At 52.2% G+C, this 18232-nt stretch overlaps 2 pseudogenes; one reads left to right on the top strand and one right to left on the bottom strand.

Moving 5' to 3' along the window:
* Positions 1-1368: 1368 nt before the first annotated feature.
* Positions 1369-3166, top strand: LOC140709759 (COMM domain-containing protein 4-like; annotated as a pseudogene).
* An 11612-nt stretch (positions 3167-14778) lies between these two features.
* On the bottom strand, positions 14779-16985 carry LOC103227489 (MKI67 FHA domain-interacting nucleolar phosphoprotein pseudogene; annotated as a pseudogene).
* Positions 16986-18232: the final 1247 nt, after the last annotated feature.

Raw genomic sequence — 18232 nt, 5'->3', positions numbered from 1 at the left:
GGGGGAGGTTGTCTGCCCTGACCTCTCCGCAAATACAGTGTGTGCGAGCCTGAGGGCTGCCGGCCTGGTAGAGGAAAGTCCACCGCCATCCCGCTCCCTAGACGGCGGCGGGGGTTGGGGGCGAGTAAGACAGAGCAGGCCAGCCGACTCAGAGTCCCCGTGCTTCCCTGGCGGGAGGAAGGGCCCCTGTCTCCGGGGGCAGGAAGTGGGGCTTGTCTGGAGCTGGCAGTCCTTTCAGGTCTTCCCCAGCCCCAAGAGGACCTCCCAAGGACACCGTCTTCCCCAGCCCTCCTGTGGGACTTGGACACTTGCTTAGAATCAGTCTCACTCTTCCACAGTGTTAGGAAGCCCCTCCACTCTCTCCAGATCCCGAAAGTAGTAGTTTTGGGGTTGAGAGTTATCTGTCCATCCATCTAATCCACCCATCCATCCATCCATCCAATCCACCCATCCATCCATCCAGTCCATCCATCCGTGCGTTCTAAGCGTCTAGACCATACCATGAAGTGTGCTAGGCACTGGGACGACTTGAGCCGCGAGGGAAGGGGCAATTGGAGGCTTGAATTGGCAGTCATAGTTAAGGCTCCAGGGGCAGAGACCTAACCACGCCTCGTGTGTAGTGCTAAGGGGCCTCCCGGAGGATGCCATCAACCTTAAAGGCCGATGGCAAGAACTGGCTGGCTGAAGTAGAGTTTGTGTACCAGGGGTTGGGAGGCAAGAGTGGGAGGTGTATGTCTTCAGACAGGGAACAGCATGTGCAGAGACCAGGTGAGAGAGAGCATGGCTCCCCAGGAATGAATGCATTTCCCCTAGCTGGGAGAGTATCATCTGGAGGTTAGAGAAAGGTGAGGTTGCATAAGTAAAGATCAAATCTTCCTGGCTCTTGGATCACCACAATCAAGATAATGAACATATCCACCCGCCCCCAAAATTTCCTTGTGTGAGGGGCTATTTTAGGAAGTATGATCAAGAAGGGCCAGCCTGGCCGGGTGCAGTGGCTCAAGCCTGTAATCCCAGCACTTTGGGAGGCTGAGGTGTGTGGATGACCTGAAGTCAGGAGTTGGAGATCAGCATGGCCAACATGGTGAAACCCTGTCTCTACTAAAAATACAAAAAAGCCAGGTGAGATGGTGCATGCCTGTAGTCCCAGCTACTTGGGAGGCTGAGGCAGAATTGCTTGAACCCGGGAGACGGATGTTACAGTGAGTCAAGATTGTGCCATTGCACTCCAGCCTGGGCAACAGAGCGAGACTCCGTCTTTAAAAAAAAAACAAAAAAAAAACAGGGAGGCTGGTCTAATGAGGGGTCACTTGAGCCGAGAGTGGAATGAAATAAAGGATAGCAAGCCACACAGAGAATGCAGCAGGCATGGCGGCGGGAGCAAGGCTGGTGTCCCCGAGCAGCAGCAGGGAAGCCGGAGTGACTGGACTTGTGTGGGTATGGGGAAGAGGGGAGAGAGATCACCCATCTGTGTGAGGCCCAGGACTTTGTTTTATCCCCTGCTGTACCCCCAGCACTTAGAGTGGGAGCTAGCACAGAGAAGTCGCTTGATTGATGTTTGCTGAGCAGACAAGAATGCCTGGAGTAGACCTCAGAGCAGGGTTTGGTGGCAGGGTGGGTCAGGGAGAGAGTTCACTCCACACCCTGGTGATAGGGGAGAACAAGTGGCCAGAGGGTGTCCATCTGTGATGGGGACCAGGGGTCCCTGCTGGACACAAGTGTGGGAGACACGGATCCTGGCCACACCTCAGCCTTCCCTCCAGCCTGATTACCTGCCTCCCTCCCTTGCAGAGGTTTTGGTTCTGTGGTGATCTGGACTGTCCCAAGTGGGTCCTGGCAGAGATTGGCACGCTGGCCAAGATGGTTGAGTGCACAGGGTCTAGTCTGGGTGGAGGAGGGGTGCTGGGGCTGGGGATTGTGGGTGTAGATGATGGTGAGGTTTTCTGGGGCTGGGACCTCAGTGGTCTCAGCCTGTGCTACCATGCTTTGTGACCTTGATCAGCAGCTGGCCTGCTCTGAGCCAGTCCCCAGGAAGGAGGGGTGAGGTTTGCCAGCCTGGCTGATGTAAGGACTTCCCTTCCAGTCCTCTGTGAAGTTGCAGCTGCTCTGCAGCCAGGTACTAAAGAGCTGCTGGGACAGGGGAATGATGTGAGTACAAGACCCAGCACCCCATTGTCCCATGACCTTATGACCCCCAGTGCCCTGAAGCTCTGCACTAGGCCCGGGGAGATGGGTGACCCAGCCTCGAAATCTCTCTGGGCACCTCTCATACTTCTTTCCAGCCTGTCTGTTCTTATTGCAGGATCCAGGCTAAGGGTGAGGGGCTGGTGAATAGGGTACTGGCACCCCCGAAGGTCTCCTTTCCCCATAGTATGAGAAGATCCTGAAGCTCACGACTGATGCCAAGTTTGGTGAGTACCCCGCTGAGTTCACAGGCCCCAGGCAACCCTGGGACTTCGACATGGTGCCTGGTACAGAGGGGCCCCCACCCCTCCCTGCAGCATCCTTAACTTACCTTCCATAGTGGAGGAGCATGAGGGAAAGAAAGACATTCGCAGTCCCACCTTCCTGTCCTCTGCCAGCTCCTGGTGGAGCAGGAGCAGTGCCTGTGGCTTCAGGAGGCCTGGGAGCTTTGTGCTGAAGTTAATAGGGCAACTGGGAGGTGGCTGGGGCCACAGTGACACCCCCTGCCCCACTCACGTGTCCATCAGAGTCAAGCGATATGAAGGCCACAGTAGCAGTGCTGAGTTTCATCCTCTCCAGTGCGGCCAAGCACAGTGTCGAGTGCGAATCCTTGGCCAGTGAACTGCAGCAGCTGGAGCTGCCCAAAGGTATGGGTTGTGGGTGGGCAGCTGGGCAGCCTGTGTGGGCCAAGGGCTGCTGCCAAAGCCCTGTGACCCTGAGGTGTACTCTTCCTCGTCTGGGCCAGGAACCCAAGCCAAGCCCCCACCTGCTACCTCCAGAGCTACTCCATTCTATCCCCAGGTTATGAGGAGAAGCAAAGCCCCTTGCAGAAGCACTTGTGGGTCTGCAGCCTATGCAGCAAGTATGAGGCCAGCCAGGGTCCAGGCTCCTTCTAGAAGGTGCACGCAGCATGCAAAGTGCATGGAGAGTCCAGGGAGACAACTTAACCATGGTCACATACCAAGCAGCTGCAGAGCTGGGACCTGGCCCTGGCTCTCCTGACTCTGCAGACTGTGTGATGTGTACCTATGGGATCAGACCTTGCCCTTTCCTCCTGGCTGACCCTTCCCTAGTCCCCTGTGCCCCATGTGTGAGCACCCAGCTCTCTCTTATTCCTCCCTCTCTGAAGCGTGGTCCCTGGGAGCACCAGTGGCAGAAGGGGCAGCAGAGACTGTGGACCCCTCAGCTGCACTAAGACCTCTGTGTGGTCTAGCTATGTGTGCTGGGGGAGGCTTTTGGCCACCATTTCCCCCTCTGTAAATGAGACCGATACCTGTGGCATGGAGGGCGGGAGGCCGGTGTGAGTGCCAAGCACTTGGAGCAGGGCCCTGAGTGAGCATGGACTTGGAAATGGGTGTTCCTTGACCTTATGCACCTTGGGAATGGGAGTGGGGCTCCCTGCGTGGGTTGACAATTCATTGCTTTCCCCTACTCCGCCTCTTTCCCAGCCCTGCAAGTCCAGTCATTGGGGGTCCAGGAGGGAAGAAGCCCCTGGCTGTGTGACTTCGGGCTGGTGCCTGGCTCTCTCTGGCTCTGAGTTCCTGGGAATGTCAGCACTCAAGGCACGCCCTCAAGTTTAGCACCTTGACAAGAAAGGCGGGGACACTGGGATCAGGCCCACCCCCCTGGCTTTAAACCCCGTGGCCTCAGCTGGTGGATGAGGACGTGCTGGGCTTGGATGGGGGAATCAGGGGTGTAAAGGGACCTGCTCGCCCCTCAGCTTGGCTCAAAGGCTCAAGGCATCAATGGTTGAGCCTGCCCCTCAAGAAGCAGCCCGGGCCCAGCCAGACACTCACCAGGACGAGGGCAACTCTGACGAGCAGGAGGCCCAGGATGAGAAGAGCCACGGCATAGCTGGAGATGAAGACATCCAGCGGGCTGGAGGCTTTGGGGCCAGGAGTGCCTAGAGCAGAGCAAGAAGGCTATGACCAGGCGGGGCCCTGCCTCCCAGACTTCTGAAAAGGCAGAATCTGGGCCCAGAAGGTGCTGTGGGACCAGAGATCTGGGGCTAGGAGCATCTTGGAGGGCTCCATGAGGAGGGGAGGCAGGCTTCAGATCAGGGCATGTGGAGTAGGCAGATGGACAGAGGGAGAGGGCCTGCAGAGGGAAGGAGGTACTGACCGAGGTCTGGGATGATGGGTGTGCAGACCCTGGTGCAAACAGTCCCAGGAAGCTTTTACTCCTGGTGGGAGGCAGAGAGGGAGCAGGCCTGTCGCATGGTGAGAGAGGAAGAAAGAGAGAGGAGGCATCAGGCTCTTTCTAACAAGCAGCTCTCCTGTGAACTGATAAAAAACTCAGTCATTGAATCACTTGAACCTGGGAGATGGAGGGTGCAGTGAGCTGAGATCGCACCACTGCACTCCAGCCTGGGCTGTGAGTGAACTCTGTCTCAAAAAAAAAAAAGAAAAAAAAGAAAAAACAAAAGAAGAAAACTCACTCATTACCATGGGGAGGGCACTAAGCCATTCAAGAGGGGTCCCCCACCATGACCCAAACACCTCACACTGTAGGCCCCACCTCCAGCACTGGGGATCACATTTCAACACGAGGTGTGGATGGGACAAGTATCCAAACTATGTCAGAGGCCTCCCCCTCCCTCTCATCAGAGTCTTCTCTCCTCAGTTCAGGTGCATGCTGGCCTCCATGCCTGGCTTCCTAGGAAATCATCTTGGCCCCAAGGGGTTGGGCAGGGCCACTAGGCTGAGGGTGGGAGCCCTATCTCTCCTAGTCCCAGCCTGGGTCTCCATCACTGGCTAGCCCACTCTGCTTGCTGCGTTCTCTCCACACCTGCTCCCTGCAGCCCAGGGGTCAGTCTGGGTGCAGGCCTGGGTAGAGGTCCAGAAGCAGACTCTGCACCCCCGGAGCTCACACCTCCTGTGCACCATGGCAGCCAAAATGCACCAGCATGGCCAGGAGTGGTTGCTTGTCCCTGTAATCCCAGTGTTTTGGGAGCCTGAGGTAGAAAGCTCTTGAGACCAGCCTGGGCAACATAGCCAGACCCTGTCTCTACAAAAAATAAAATTAGGCATGGTGGCATGCACCTGTGGTCCCAGCTACTCAGGAGGCTGAGGTGGGAAGATCGCATGAACCCAGGAGCTCAAGGCTGCAGTGAGCTATCATTGCACCACCGCACTCCAGCCTGGGCAACAGAGCAAGACCCTGTCTCTAAAACAAGAAACAAAGTGCACCAGTGTGTGGATACCAGCTTCTCCTGGTGTGTGGACCTGACCATACTTGGCCCCATCGGTAAGAGGCTGCCTGCTGTCTTCCAGAACATTCTCACCACTACACGTGCGTCCCTCCTGCATGCTCTGGCAGACTTTGTGAGCGGGCCTGTCACCTACCTCTCTGGCTGCCCTAAGGCCCAGCTAAAACCATACCTGCCCCTGAGAACCTTGTCCTGACGAGTCTTTCCCCCACCCATAGGTCCCTTCATTTCAGAACTTTTGGTAAGGTGAGTATAAGGATCAACTCTCTGCTACCAGCCTCAGAGGAATTGTCCCTAGGGTTGGGTCTCTGGATGGCATATGAGGGTCTAGACCAGGACCCAGATGCCTGTAACCTGAAGGGCAGGCTCTCGGTTGCCCCAGCTTCACAGAGCCCCTCATCCAACCTGACCTTCCGGGACAGGCCCGACCCCTGCGTCCTTTGGTCTTGGTCCCTACTGGGAACTCTGGTTACCCTGGCTTACCTACTTTGACTCCAGAGGTAATGCTAACATCCCCTGTGAGACACAGTGACAGATTGCTTACTTGGCTCAGAGTCACCATGGCCAGGCAGAGCTCAGATCCTGGCCCTGTTCACCTTCTGCCTGCTGGGTTCAAGTGATTCTCCTGCCTCAGCCTTCTGAGTAGCTGGGAGTACAGGTGCATGCCACCATGCCCAGCTAATTTTTTGTAGTTTTAGTAAAGATGGGGTTTCACCGTGTTAGCCAGGATGGTCTTGATCTCCTGACCTCATGATCCACCCAACTCAGCCTTTCAAAGTGTTGAGATTACAGGCCTGAGCCACTGCACCCAGCCTCCCTAACACCCTTCTAGCTCTGGTGCCCTGCAGGGTCTACTTTGGAGCACCTGGAGTCCAAGAAGCTGCCCCTCACCTTTGTAATCCCAGGGACCCCCTCCCTGATCATGAAGAATGCAGACCCAAACCCACTGTGGTGCCTGAAGGAGCAGGGTCAGCCTCTGCCTCCCACAGCCTCTCTGATGGTGAGGATGTTATCCCAGCAGCGAGAGCTGGGAGCAGAATCAGGAGGATGGGGGGTTTTCTCTGTGGGTAGCTCTGGGCTCCAGGGTGGAGCTCTTTTAACCTGCTCCCTCCCCTGTGACTCTCCTTGGCCCCAGGCAATGAAAGCAGCTTGCCCGAGGTCACCTGTCAGGTAGGGACAGAGAGGGATCTGGGTTCTTTCTCATCTAGCCACAGCTCCCCCTCCTCCTGGCCCCTTCCCCCAGGTGATAGAGGACCTGGCATGGTGTGCCCCATAGAAGAGTTCCCTTTCCTTCTGGTGACAGATGGAAACCAGCTTGGGGTGGGAGGGATGAGGGATCTGGGGGCTCTCCCAGCCCTGCCTCACATTTGAAGGATGGCATCTGGGTGACAGCATGGTTTAGGCTGGACAAGGCGGCCTCTAGGTTTATAGCCTGGCCTCGGGCAGGATGCCGCCATGCCACCTTCTCTTCTGCGCATCCTAACCTGGCACCCTACTTAACTAAATGTCCTCAGGCCTCCTGCACCTTGGGCATTGCCCCCACTCCCTGCACAGGCATAGCTCTCCTTGTCCTGGACTAATCTTCAGAGATTCTTGCTCAGCCCACAGCTTTGCTGGACATCGCAGGCTGGGCCAGGCCCCCTGCCCAGCACTAACATCTCTTTGTGAGTCTCAGCCAGACTGAGCTGCAGCTTCAGGGTCAGGGTAGGTGCTGACTTAACTGATGTGACCCAGGACAAGGGGGTTTATTGACAGTGTCACATCTGCTTAAGCTCTTGGCCTCTGTGGTTTCTTTGGGGGCAAGATACTCCTCTGTCCCATGCTTAGGTGCCCACATGTGGCCACAGTGCCTTTCCTACCACCATCCCTACTGGAGGCCAGTGTCCAGGCACCTGTGGCTCCAGGCAGAAGTCTGAGTGCAGAGCCAGGCCTGGGCAGATGTTCTGCAGGGGCTGCAGGAGCTGAGAGCCCTGGCCACACAGCCCGTGGCCATCCATTCCCCTTCACTGTGGCTGGCCCCTCATCCACCATCCTTCCAGGGGCTAGGCCTGGGGCCAAACTGACTTTTGCCTGCCCCTGGTTCCCCTTCTGCCTGCCAGGTTCTTGGCTGAGCATGATGGTCTTGTCCATTTCCTTGATTATCCTCAATCAGAGGCTTATAGAGCCACTTGGGGACATCACATCTCCTGTCTACCAGGTCCTCACTAGAGACTGGACTGCCTTGGGCTGGGCCTATGATAGTCAGGGGTCACACTCGCCTGTTGGGACCTAGCTTCAGTGGCTTCAATCTGGGCAATGGCCTGATGGGCGGCTGCACCTTCTCATCTGCTTTGGGGAGGCAGGAGAGGAAGGTCAAGCAGGAGATCTGCTTCCTGCCCACCTGAGGCTGGTTGGAAGCAGGGCGCCCACCTGTGCCCGTCTTACCTTGCTGTAGGTGCAGGGAGTCTGAACCCCTCTCCTGATCTCCTGCAGGTGCGGATTCCAGGTTTACAGTAGGTGTTGGAGTGGGCTCCAGAGCTCTCCTGGCCCTAGGAAACCCTGGGCTCCAAGAGTCCATGGCCTAGCCAGATTGTTTCCCACACTGTCACCTCCCCAAACATGGGGGTGCATGCTGTGTGCCCTGGGTGGGGCATTGGAAGGAGTTCCAGCTTCCAGGTTTGGATCACAGTAAAGCCTCTGCCATGGGGATGTGCTGGCTGAGACAGATGGGGTTGAACCAGCCCTGTCACGTTGGCCTTGGGCAAGTCACCTGTGCCTTGCTTCCCTTTCCCCAGCAGCTGGACAGGGATAATAGCACCTATTTCACCCATACTCAGGTGCTCACTTGTTAGCAGGAACTGAGTCCTGGAGGAGGTGCAGGCGGAGCCATCGAGGCAGCACTGTAGCTGGACCTGGTCTGAGTCCCAGCTCCTGGCTGTGAGATGTGTCTCTCCCTCTGTTTATTCATCTGAAGGATAGGGCTGTGCTGTTCTGGGGTCACTGTGACAATGCAGCTGCTGTGTGCGTTGGTGGTGGCCTCCTGAGATGGTTTGAGGTGGACTAGAGGTGTGTCTTGAATCTCCCCTCACCCCCTTGAGGAAGAACCACTTCGGGAAGACTGATGTGTCTGTATGAAGGAAACCAGGTTCCCCACCCCTCAGCTGTCCTCTGTCACTTCCCAGCCCCCTCTGCTGTCCTGCAGGCTCTGGCAGTGGCCATCCAGCTTGGTGGCCATCTGGCTGGTCCACACTTCCAGGTGGACCCTCTCTCCTCACATGGTTCATGTGTCATTTTGTCACCTGCAGACAGGCCACGCTAGCCACAGGGCCTCCTTTCCCTGGTACCCAGCCCCCACCACTAGGTATGTGCCCCCTCCCTAAAGCCCACTGCGTTCACCAGCTGTATTTGAACTCTGTCTCTGTGCAAGGCTTCATGGAAAGCCTGAAACAGCCTGGCTTGTAGAGGGCCAGGAGACCAAAGCTTGAAGACAGAGTGATGGTCTCCCAGAGTCCACTTAGCCTCAGCCTCAGTGCTGCATCCATGCTGTTTCTGGCTTCAGTGGGTCAATTCTCTCCCGTAACATCTGTAAGTGCTCCTGTGGTGATGGAGGTGGCTGGAGAGAACAGGCTGCCATAACCCTCCCTCCCTGAGAAGGCCCAATGGGGAACGTTTTGGGCATCAGGGCATTCCGGGGAACATCTTCCAGGGACCCTCCTACACCCTGCCCCGCCCTGGCTCTCTAGTCAGAAATCGTAGTTGCTTGGACAGCTGGGCTGATCCAGGACAAATGCATCTACTAGGCTGGTCTTCGGGGTGCTGGGGTGGGGGCAGGGGCACTTCAGGGATAGGAAGGAGAGGCCTGTGTGTTCCAGAAGTACAGAGGAACCTGGTGCCGGCCGCAGTCAACCCCGATGTGATGACATTTCTACCCACCCTCTTTGATGTCTTGGTGCTGGCTGCTGTCTTTGGCCAGGTAAGCTCATGGTCTGTGCTCCTGGGGTCCCCTCACTGGGCCTGCCCACTGCCTGCAGGTAGGGGAGCCTACGGGCCAGGACTGTCCTTGGCTTCCCCTTGCAGGTCGTGGGTTCAAAGACCATTCCTGGGTTCCACCACCACCAAGCCTCAACGGTGTCCTGATGGGCACAGGAGCTGCTGGGGCTTTCTAGGTTAAGACCCTTGCCTATCCCGGTGTTCCCCCCTGCAGTAGGGGGGCTGCAGGGGTCAGCCTCAGTCTCTGCCCTGGGAGCCTGCCTTACCTTGCCCGGGCATCCCCACACCTCCCCTGGAAGACCCCCCACACCCAGTGGCTCTGATCCACTGTAGAGCAGCCAGGGCACCCGTTGCTCACACCCTCTGGCCTGAGGCTGACTGGCATTGTGGCTGGGTTTGGGGGTCAGGGTTGGGGGTGGGCCTTGCCCTCAACAGCCCCCACTCCCACTCTGACCCCTTTTCAATCTTCCTCCTCTTGTGGGCTCTATCCTTGGACCCTCCCAGCTCCTCACACCGGATGACTTTCTAAATATCCAGAAATCACTTTTTAAAATACCAGCTTCAGGGCTAGGAGTGCCTAGAGCAGACCAAGAAGGCTATGGCCAGGCAGGGGTCTGCCTTCCAGACTTCTGCCCTCAACCCCAGACCCCAGGGCTACCCTGGACCCACCAGAATTCCTCCACCACCTCTTGGTCAAAGTTTTGTAGAGGTCTGAGGACAAGGGTCAGCTGGGGGATCAGGAGAGGATGAAGAGGGTCACAGCTCTAACAAAGTCTTGTCCAGTCATCCCCCATCTTCCCGAGGGCTCTTCCCTGACCTCCCTACTTCATCCCGCCACTTCACCCATCTCGTCAGCTGCCCCTCAAGTGCCCAGAAGTCAGGGCTGGTTTTGTCCTCCAAGGCCTTGGTGTAGTGCTGGCCCAGGATCTGCAGCCAAACTTCATACAGCACCAGCTCTGCCTTCTCCCCTAGAGAGATGGGGTGGAGGTGGCATCAGCCTGCACTCCCTCTCCTGGAAGCCCTGGGGTGGGACGTGCACCCGAGCTCTAATGCTCCATCCAGGGGTCAGCTGCTGCTGGTCTAAAAACGAGATTTCTTGCTGCCTGTGTTTGTGTGACCCATGAGCTAAGAATGGATTTTACATGTTTAAATGGTTGAAAACATGGAAAGTAGAATCTTATCTTGTGACACATGAGAAGTACATGACATGCAAACTTCCACATCCATAAAGAAAGGTTTCTGGGAATGTGGCCATGCTCATGTGCTGACATGTTGTCTAGGGCTGCTTTCTTGCTACAGGGGAGGGTTTGAGTATCTAGTGATGGAGACTCAGTGGCCTGCAGAGCCTTAAAGAGTTTCCATCTGGCCCTTTACAGAAAACGCTTGCTAACCCCTACACTGATCCATCTAATGGAATAATGCTGCAGACTCCGAGAGTTGATCCTAGTAGGAAATGTTGCTGACAATTTAACAGATGCTGCTTTTATGATTTATTTTGATGCTGCTCTGGTGGGAGACATGTAAGAAAATTCACCCCCTGGGAGGAGGTCATGGTGGGGCTTGTGGCCATCAATGGTGAAGCCTCTTTAAGAGGATGCGTGGGGAGCTCTACCGTCTGCTGAGGGTGTTGTAATGGGCCCTCTGTGTTGAGGAATGAAGAGGGAACATGGCCTGTCTGCTGGGAACTGGCTTTCTGGGGAGCAGAAGAGATGGTAGTTTGGGCCTGTGGAGGCAGAGGCCCAAACCAATCTGGTGTCTGGGGCGGCCGGCAGGGGGCGTAGCTGTGTAGGAGTGGGTGCGAAGGCAGAGCCCGAAGGAGGGCACCGGACCACACTCCCAGGAGGCTGCGGTGGTGGGGGTGGGGCAGCACTGTAGGAGGACCAGTGCCTTCTGTGGCTGAGGGGTCCTTGGAGAGCAGCTCCGGGCTGTGCATACGTGGAGGGGACTGATTTCACCCAGCGCTCTCCCAACCTGGGTGTGGAACAGCTCTCCCTGTTAGGATGGCATGAGCCTGCAGAAGTCATCCTATCAGGAGGCGTCAAGAGGAGATATGGGTTATTTGCAGCCCTGCACTGGGGCAGAGCTGAGGGGTTTTGCCTGTGACTTGGTGGGACAGATCTTGTCATGCATGTGAGGACTCAGTGAGGTCCTGGGCAATCGGGGAGGTGACGGAACCCTCTTGTCCCTCTGATCTTGACTGCTTCTCGCCTATGTCCAGCTCCTTGCTGAAACTCTATGCCCCATTCCTCTCTGTGGCCCCAACACATGAGCAAGTATTGTCTGAAGAAAATTCTGCCCATTCTCTAGAAGGGGAACACCGAGGTTTAGAGAGGGGAAGAGCCTGATGGCCCAGAGACACACAGGGATCACAGCCCTACTAAAAACACAGAAATTAGCTGCTGCAGTGGCACAGGCCTGTAATTCCAGCTACTAGGGGGGCTGAGACACAGTAATTACTTGAACCCAGGAGACAGAATTTACATGAGCCATGATCTCACCACTGCACTCCAGCCTGTGCAACAGAGCGTGACCCTGTCTCAAAAAAAAAGTTAAAACCCATTTGTCCAGTATAACATTTTTCAAAATATATACTCAAACATAGAGAAGTCTAGAAATGTCACCAATGGTAATTTCAGGAAAGAATTCTAAGGTGACTTGTTTTGGTTATCTGCATTTTTTTTTCCTTTTATTTTTTGGACACAGGGTCTTGCTCTGTCACCCAGGCTGGAGTGCAGTGACCCGATCAGGGATCACTGCAGCCTTGACCTCACAGGCTTAAGCCATCCTCCCACCTCAGTCTCCTGAGTAGCTGGGATTACAGGCACATGCCACCACACCTGGCTAATTTTTGGATTCTCGTATTTTTTGCAGAGATGGGGTTTTGCCATGTTGCTCAAGCTGGTCTTAAGTGATTCACCCACCTCGGCCTCCCAGAGTGGTGGGGTTACAAGTGTGAGCCGTGTGTGCCAGGCCTATTTTCTATAATGACCATGACCATGGATTTCATGTGCCAGTATTTTTCTAACAATAATATTTACAAAGCATACTATGAAAAATATTCAGAGAAAAAAAGAATACAAAATTGTAAAACTCATATATAACTAGTTTGTTTGTTTTTTTTTTTTAAAGGAAGAAAGAAACAAAGTAGATTGTCCAGGAAGATAGTTACTTCCACTTTGTATTTCTCTGGTGAACTCATTAGGAACTCTAAAAATTTCCAGGAGTAAAATCACAGGGTCAGAGTACCCCGGCTTTAACTTCTGGTTCAGAGAATCCTAACAACTTACATTGTCACCAGCAAGTTCTTTGACTACTTGAGCAAATCTCACCTTAAATCAATTCTCACCTGACATTAACTGCTCAGCTTTCCGCTGATACGTTGATTCCAGGAGGCTCCTTAAGTTCTGTGTGTTCAGCTGTCCTCCGGTGGCCCCATTATTATTTTCTGCCAGGTAAAGGTCAGTCACCTGCACACAGATCTCATCCTCACGATATGCTGCAGCTGGAATCAAACAAAGGCAAGCTGTTAATGAACACATAAAACATTTCTCCATTATACAGCAACTCAAAAAAGGTTTTGATTTCTTTTGCTAGCGGTTTTAGAAAATTAATCATGCAAACCACTGTATCATTCTCTTGGAGAATAATCAAGCCAAGATTTTCAACCATCTCAGTGGTCCACTGAAAAATTTTCATATCTATTTAAAATCAAAACCAGAGAGAATTCAGGTTAATGTACTTCTTGTTGTTGTTGTTGTTGTTTGAGACAGAGTCTCGCTCTGTCACCAGGCTGAAGTGCAGTGGCTTGATCTCACCTCACCGCAACCTCGGAATCCTTGGTTCAAGCGATTCTCCTGCTTCAGCCTGCTGAGTAGCTGGAATTACAGGCACACGCCACCACCCCCAGTGAATAATTTGTATTTTTAGTAGAGACGGGTTTCACCATGCTTGCCAGGATGGTCTCAATCTCCTGACCTCGTGATCTGCCTGCCTCAGCCTCCCAAAGTGCTGGGATTACAGGTGTGAGCCACAGAGCCTGGCCTAATGTACTGTTTATTTGAAATTCTAAGGATCTTTAAATAATTTTCCATGGATCATAGTTTTATTACATTTTAAAATCATTTAGAATTTGCTTTCACACATATTCTCCCTCACTTGATCCTCACAACTGCCCTGGGAAGCAGGTTGGAGACAGAGTAGGGGCCTGTTAGGAGACAGATTTACACAATGCATAAGACAGCTCACTGTGAGCCGGGTGAGGAAGGGAGCCTTGGAGAATCATGAAGGCAGTATCTATGTCTATATTCCCAGCCCAACTACAAAGCCTGAAATTCATTAGGTATTTAAGAAATAGCTGCTGAATTATTGCCTAGGGGTGCTCAGTTGAAGAAGCACAATTGGGACTAACAGTCAAGCTTCCTGACTCCTAGCCCAATACTTTTACAAACACGTCACCTATTTTTCTATATCCGACAGAAAGTATAGTGCTTAAGTTGTACATAATGTTAATTCACTTTCAATACAGGTCAATCATGATTAACTGTCAGTAGCTTTTGTAACAAACTTAGTAAACTAGAAAGTTGAACCTTTCAGTGTTCCCATTCTCATGTCATATGCTATTTCTGTTTTAAAATAAAAATCCTTCCACATGAAACTTACTCCATCAAAATGACAGAGAAGTGGAAATAGACACAAGAGGAAAGCAAAACATTAATTTCAACATCGATTTGTCCATTTTGCTTTAAAAGTATAACCACCAAGCCATTTTTAGGAAGATACATTCTTTTTGAAGTGTTAGAAACCATAATAACTATTCTTAACTTTAAGTCCTAAATGACCAGTATGTGTATTAGTAGATAATTGGACACAGTGTAAAGTCAGAAGGGTGACTGAGTGTGGCAGAAAGGGCAGTATGTCCAGCAACTGCAGATGGATAAATGACAATGAGTCCAGAAATGGATTCTGATACAACCATTCAAATAATGCTCATGAGTACTTGAAAACATCGGGAAAAGCTTAAGATACAGTGTTTCAGAAAAAAAGGAAAGGTGAAAAAAAATAGATGGAAAGCATGACTTCAATCTTGCATACAAATGCTCCCACTTTATCCTTTTTGTTTGTTTGATTACTTTTGAGACAGGGTCTCACTCTGTCGACCAGGCTGGAGTACAGTGGCATCATGATCTCAGCTCACTGCGGCCTCTACTTCCTGGGCTCAAGCAATGCTCCCACCCTGGCCTCCTAAGTACCTGGGACTACAGGTATGTGCCACCATGCCCAGCTAACTTTTTGCATTATTAGTAGAGATGGGGTTTTGCCCTGTTGCCCAGTCTGGTCTCAAACTCCTGAGCTCAAGTGATCTGCCTGCTTTGGCCTCCTAAAGTGCTGGGATTATAGGCATGAGCCAGCACCTCTACTTTCTACTTTCTTGTTGAAGTAGACTGTATTACTGATTCCCCACCCGCACCCTCTTTTTGGATATCTGGCCCCTCCTCGAGTCTCTGGAAAGGGCAGCACTACAAATCCAGGGACAACTAGGGAACTCCCACCCTCACTGCTAGGCAGATCAGATTCTCTCTCCTGCTCATTGGAAATGACACAGAGAGTTTTCAATAGATTTTTTGCAGAGGAGCATCTGTATGGAAAGGTCCAGTAACACTGAGACCAGGGGTACTGTCAGGGCAAGCCAAAGCCTCAGAGGCTGGAGGAGCCTGGAGCACGTGCCGAGTGTTCATCTGCAGAGCAGAGCACAAGCATGGAGCAGAAGTCCAAAGTGAAGGCATGCAGGAGAGGAAAATCACCTCCCAGCCCAGGCAGGCCTTCCATGGTGTGGTCATCTTTAGAGTTTTGTACTTAGATGTCTGTGAGGTTGCCTGTTGTATTCTTAATACAAATTCCACTTAAGCCAGCCTAGAATAGGTCAAGATAAATGTAATGACTTGACTTGGCCAGAGTGCAGTGGCGTGATCACGGCTCACTGTAGCCTCAACTTCCTGGGCTCAGGTGATCCACTTCTGCCTCCCGAGTAGCTGGGACTACAGGTGTGAGCCAACTTGCCCAGTTAATTTTTTGTGTTATTCTCATGAAAATATTTTTCAAAAGAAATCTATATACATTGAATATCACTGACTGCTTTTTCTTCGTCTTCTGTGAATGTGTAGGTGTTTGAGTCTCTTGTATTTCTTCTTTTACACAGGATATGGGCTGTTTGAAAACTATTTCATTATCTTCATCATCATCATTCATTTCAGGCACTTCAGATTTTCGTTTCTTTAAAAATGTTGATGTACAAACCAATGTGGGGCCGTAGATATCCACTGTCTTCTCAGGAGTGTCAGAAGTGCCTAAAACCTTTTTCTTCTTCTTACATAAAACCTGGGCTATTGTAGACATCTGACAATTCATTTTTGAAATGCTTTCCATTTGCTGTAAAATCAAAGAAGGAAAATCATAACGAATTCCTTTTTAATCTAATTTCTTCCTGAGTAATCCTTCTTTCTTTTTAAATCGCTCCTCCTTCCGTAGCTTTTGTTTAAGTGCTGATTCTAAGTATATATTTCACTGATGGATATGATGGCTGCTTAAATGGAATATTCCAGTCTTGAAAGAGCTCTTTCTATACTTTTTCAGGTGGCATAAAAAGACTCTCCAAGAGTCTTTCACCAAACAGGTAGTTGTTCATTGTTTCAGCAACTATCTTGGCAAAAGCTTCAGACTTAAACTCCACAAATGCATAGCGTTTGCTATTTCCCGGCCTTTTATTTCGGGATAGTCTGAACCTTGTAACAGTGCCTTGTAACTGGGAGAAATAGGAAAGGATCTGGATTTCATTCAGTAGGTTAGGTAGGTGGCACACACAGACTACTCCAGAAGAAAGTTGTTCTAGTTTTTGTGCTTGGTTTTGTTTCTGAGATGGAGTTTCACTCCTGTTGCCCAGGCTGGAGTGCGATGGCATGATCTCTACTCACCACAACCTCTACCTCCTGGATTCAAGCGATTCTCCTGCCTTAGACTCCTGAGTAGCTGAGATTACAGGCGTGCACCACTACACCTGGCTAATTTTTATATTTTTTGTAGAGACAGGGTTTCTCCCTGTTGGTCAGGCTGGTCTAGGACTCCTGGACCCAAGCAATCTGCCTGCCTTGGACTCCCAAAGTCCTGCGATTATAGGCATGAGTCACTGCACCCAGTCCAGCCTTGACTTTGAAATATATGTTGTACATCCAGTCAGCAGTGAACTCTGGGGGAACACCAAAGATGAGAAAAATGAGAGAAGAGATACCTCCAATTAAAGGAGTTAAGACCAGATGCTTGAACTTATGTTTTAAAAAGGTCACTGCAGGTTGGGCACAGTGGCTGATGCCTGTAGACAGAGCACTTTGGGAGGCTGAAGTGGGTGAACCACTTGAGCCTAGAAGTTTGAGACCACCCTGGGCAACATGGCAAAACTCCATCTGTACACAAAATAAAATAAATTAGCCGGGCGCGGTGGCGCCTGTGGTCCCAGCTACTTGGGAGGCTAAGGTGGGAGGTTGAGGCTGCAGTGAGCTGAGATCCACCACTCCACTGCAGCCTGCATGACAGAGTGACACCCTGTCTTTAAAAAAAAAAAAAAAAAGGCCGGGCGCGGTGGCTCAAGCCTGTAATCCCAGCACTTTGGGAGGCGGAGACGGGTGGATCACGAGGTCAGGAGATCGAGACCATCCTGGCTAACACGGTGAAACCCTGTCTCTACTAAATATTACAAAAAACTAGCCGGGTGAGGTGGCGGGTGCCTGTAGTCCCAGCTACTCGGGAGGCTGAGGCAGGAGAATGGCGTGAACCCGGGAGGCGGAGCTTGCAGTGAGCCGAGATCTGGCCACTGCACTCCAGCCTGGGCGACAGAGCAAGACTCCGTCTCAAAAAAAAAAAAAAAAAAAAAAAAAATTAGTGTTTTGTGGTTTTCTGGGTGAAACCTCTGTTTCCATAAGAAAAAAAGCAGGTTCAGACAGTTTGTATTACTAATTCAAAATCATAACCAGATGCTTAAAGTAAATTATTGTATCTATTGTGTGGCTAAAGAGTCTCTCCACCTATGACCCTCCATCTCCTCATCCTTTAGAGAGTGGAAGAATGAGATCACCCACAGATCCCTACTCATCCCACTTCCATCCTCCCTACCCTTTCCCTACCACACACACAAACGTATTCTGGCCTGGGAAGAAGTTACTGTTTTATTAACTGCAAGGACCCTGTCATCCAACACAGGGCACCAGGTCCACGTGAAGGGGGGCCACACCCACTGTCGGTTGCATTTTCAGATTAGAGATCCTGAGAGCTCAAACTGATAACTGTCTTGGAAATGGGCAACAAGGCCAACTTTAATAGGAAACTGCTACCCAGGTTTTTTCATACATCCACTGTCAGCAGAAGAGGCCCTGCCAGGCCACAGGGCAGAGCACTGAGCCATGCTGTCCCACAAAGGCTCTAGGTGGCCTGTCCAGGGGATTTGTTGCCCTGGAGACTGCTGGTGTACACTAAGCCCTGATCCCCACCCCAGGGTGAACTCAGATTCCTGCTGCAGGCTGGGCTTGTATCCCTCTGGGCAGCTCTATGACACTTGCTGGGGTTCTTGCGGGTTGGAGGAGCATGAGGCTTAAGAGCCCAAGCCAGGTTAGGACTGGAGGCCCTGGTCCCAGTCACTCTGCCCAAGAGACCCACAGCCCCTGCCCCGGCCACCTTTCCCTCCAAGGCCCAGGGCCCAGATGACCTTGCAGGCTCCGGCCCTCCCTCTGTCCTCCAGCCTGGCCTGCTCTCCATTGTTTGCTGACCATGTGGCCATGCACAGGTGGATGTCCTGGAGCACGTCATGAGTGCCCACCAGCAGTGACG

The sequence above is a fragment of the Chlorocebus sabaeus genome, chromosome 22 (genome assembly GCF_047675955.1).
Source record: "Chlorocebus sabaeus isolate Y175 chromosome 22, mChlSab1.0.hap1, whole genome shotgun sequence".
Taxonomy (NCBI): Eukaryota; Metazoa; Chordata; class Mammalia; order Primates; family Cercopithecidae; genus Chlorocebus; species Chlorocebus sabaeus.
Note: the sequence above shows the minus strand (reverse complement) of the source record. Positions and strands in the feature narration are given on the sequence as shown.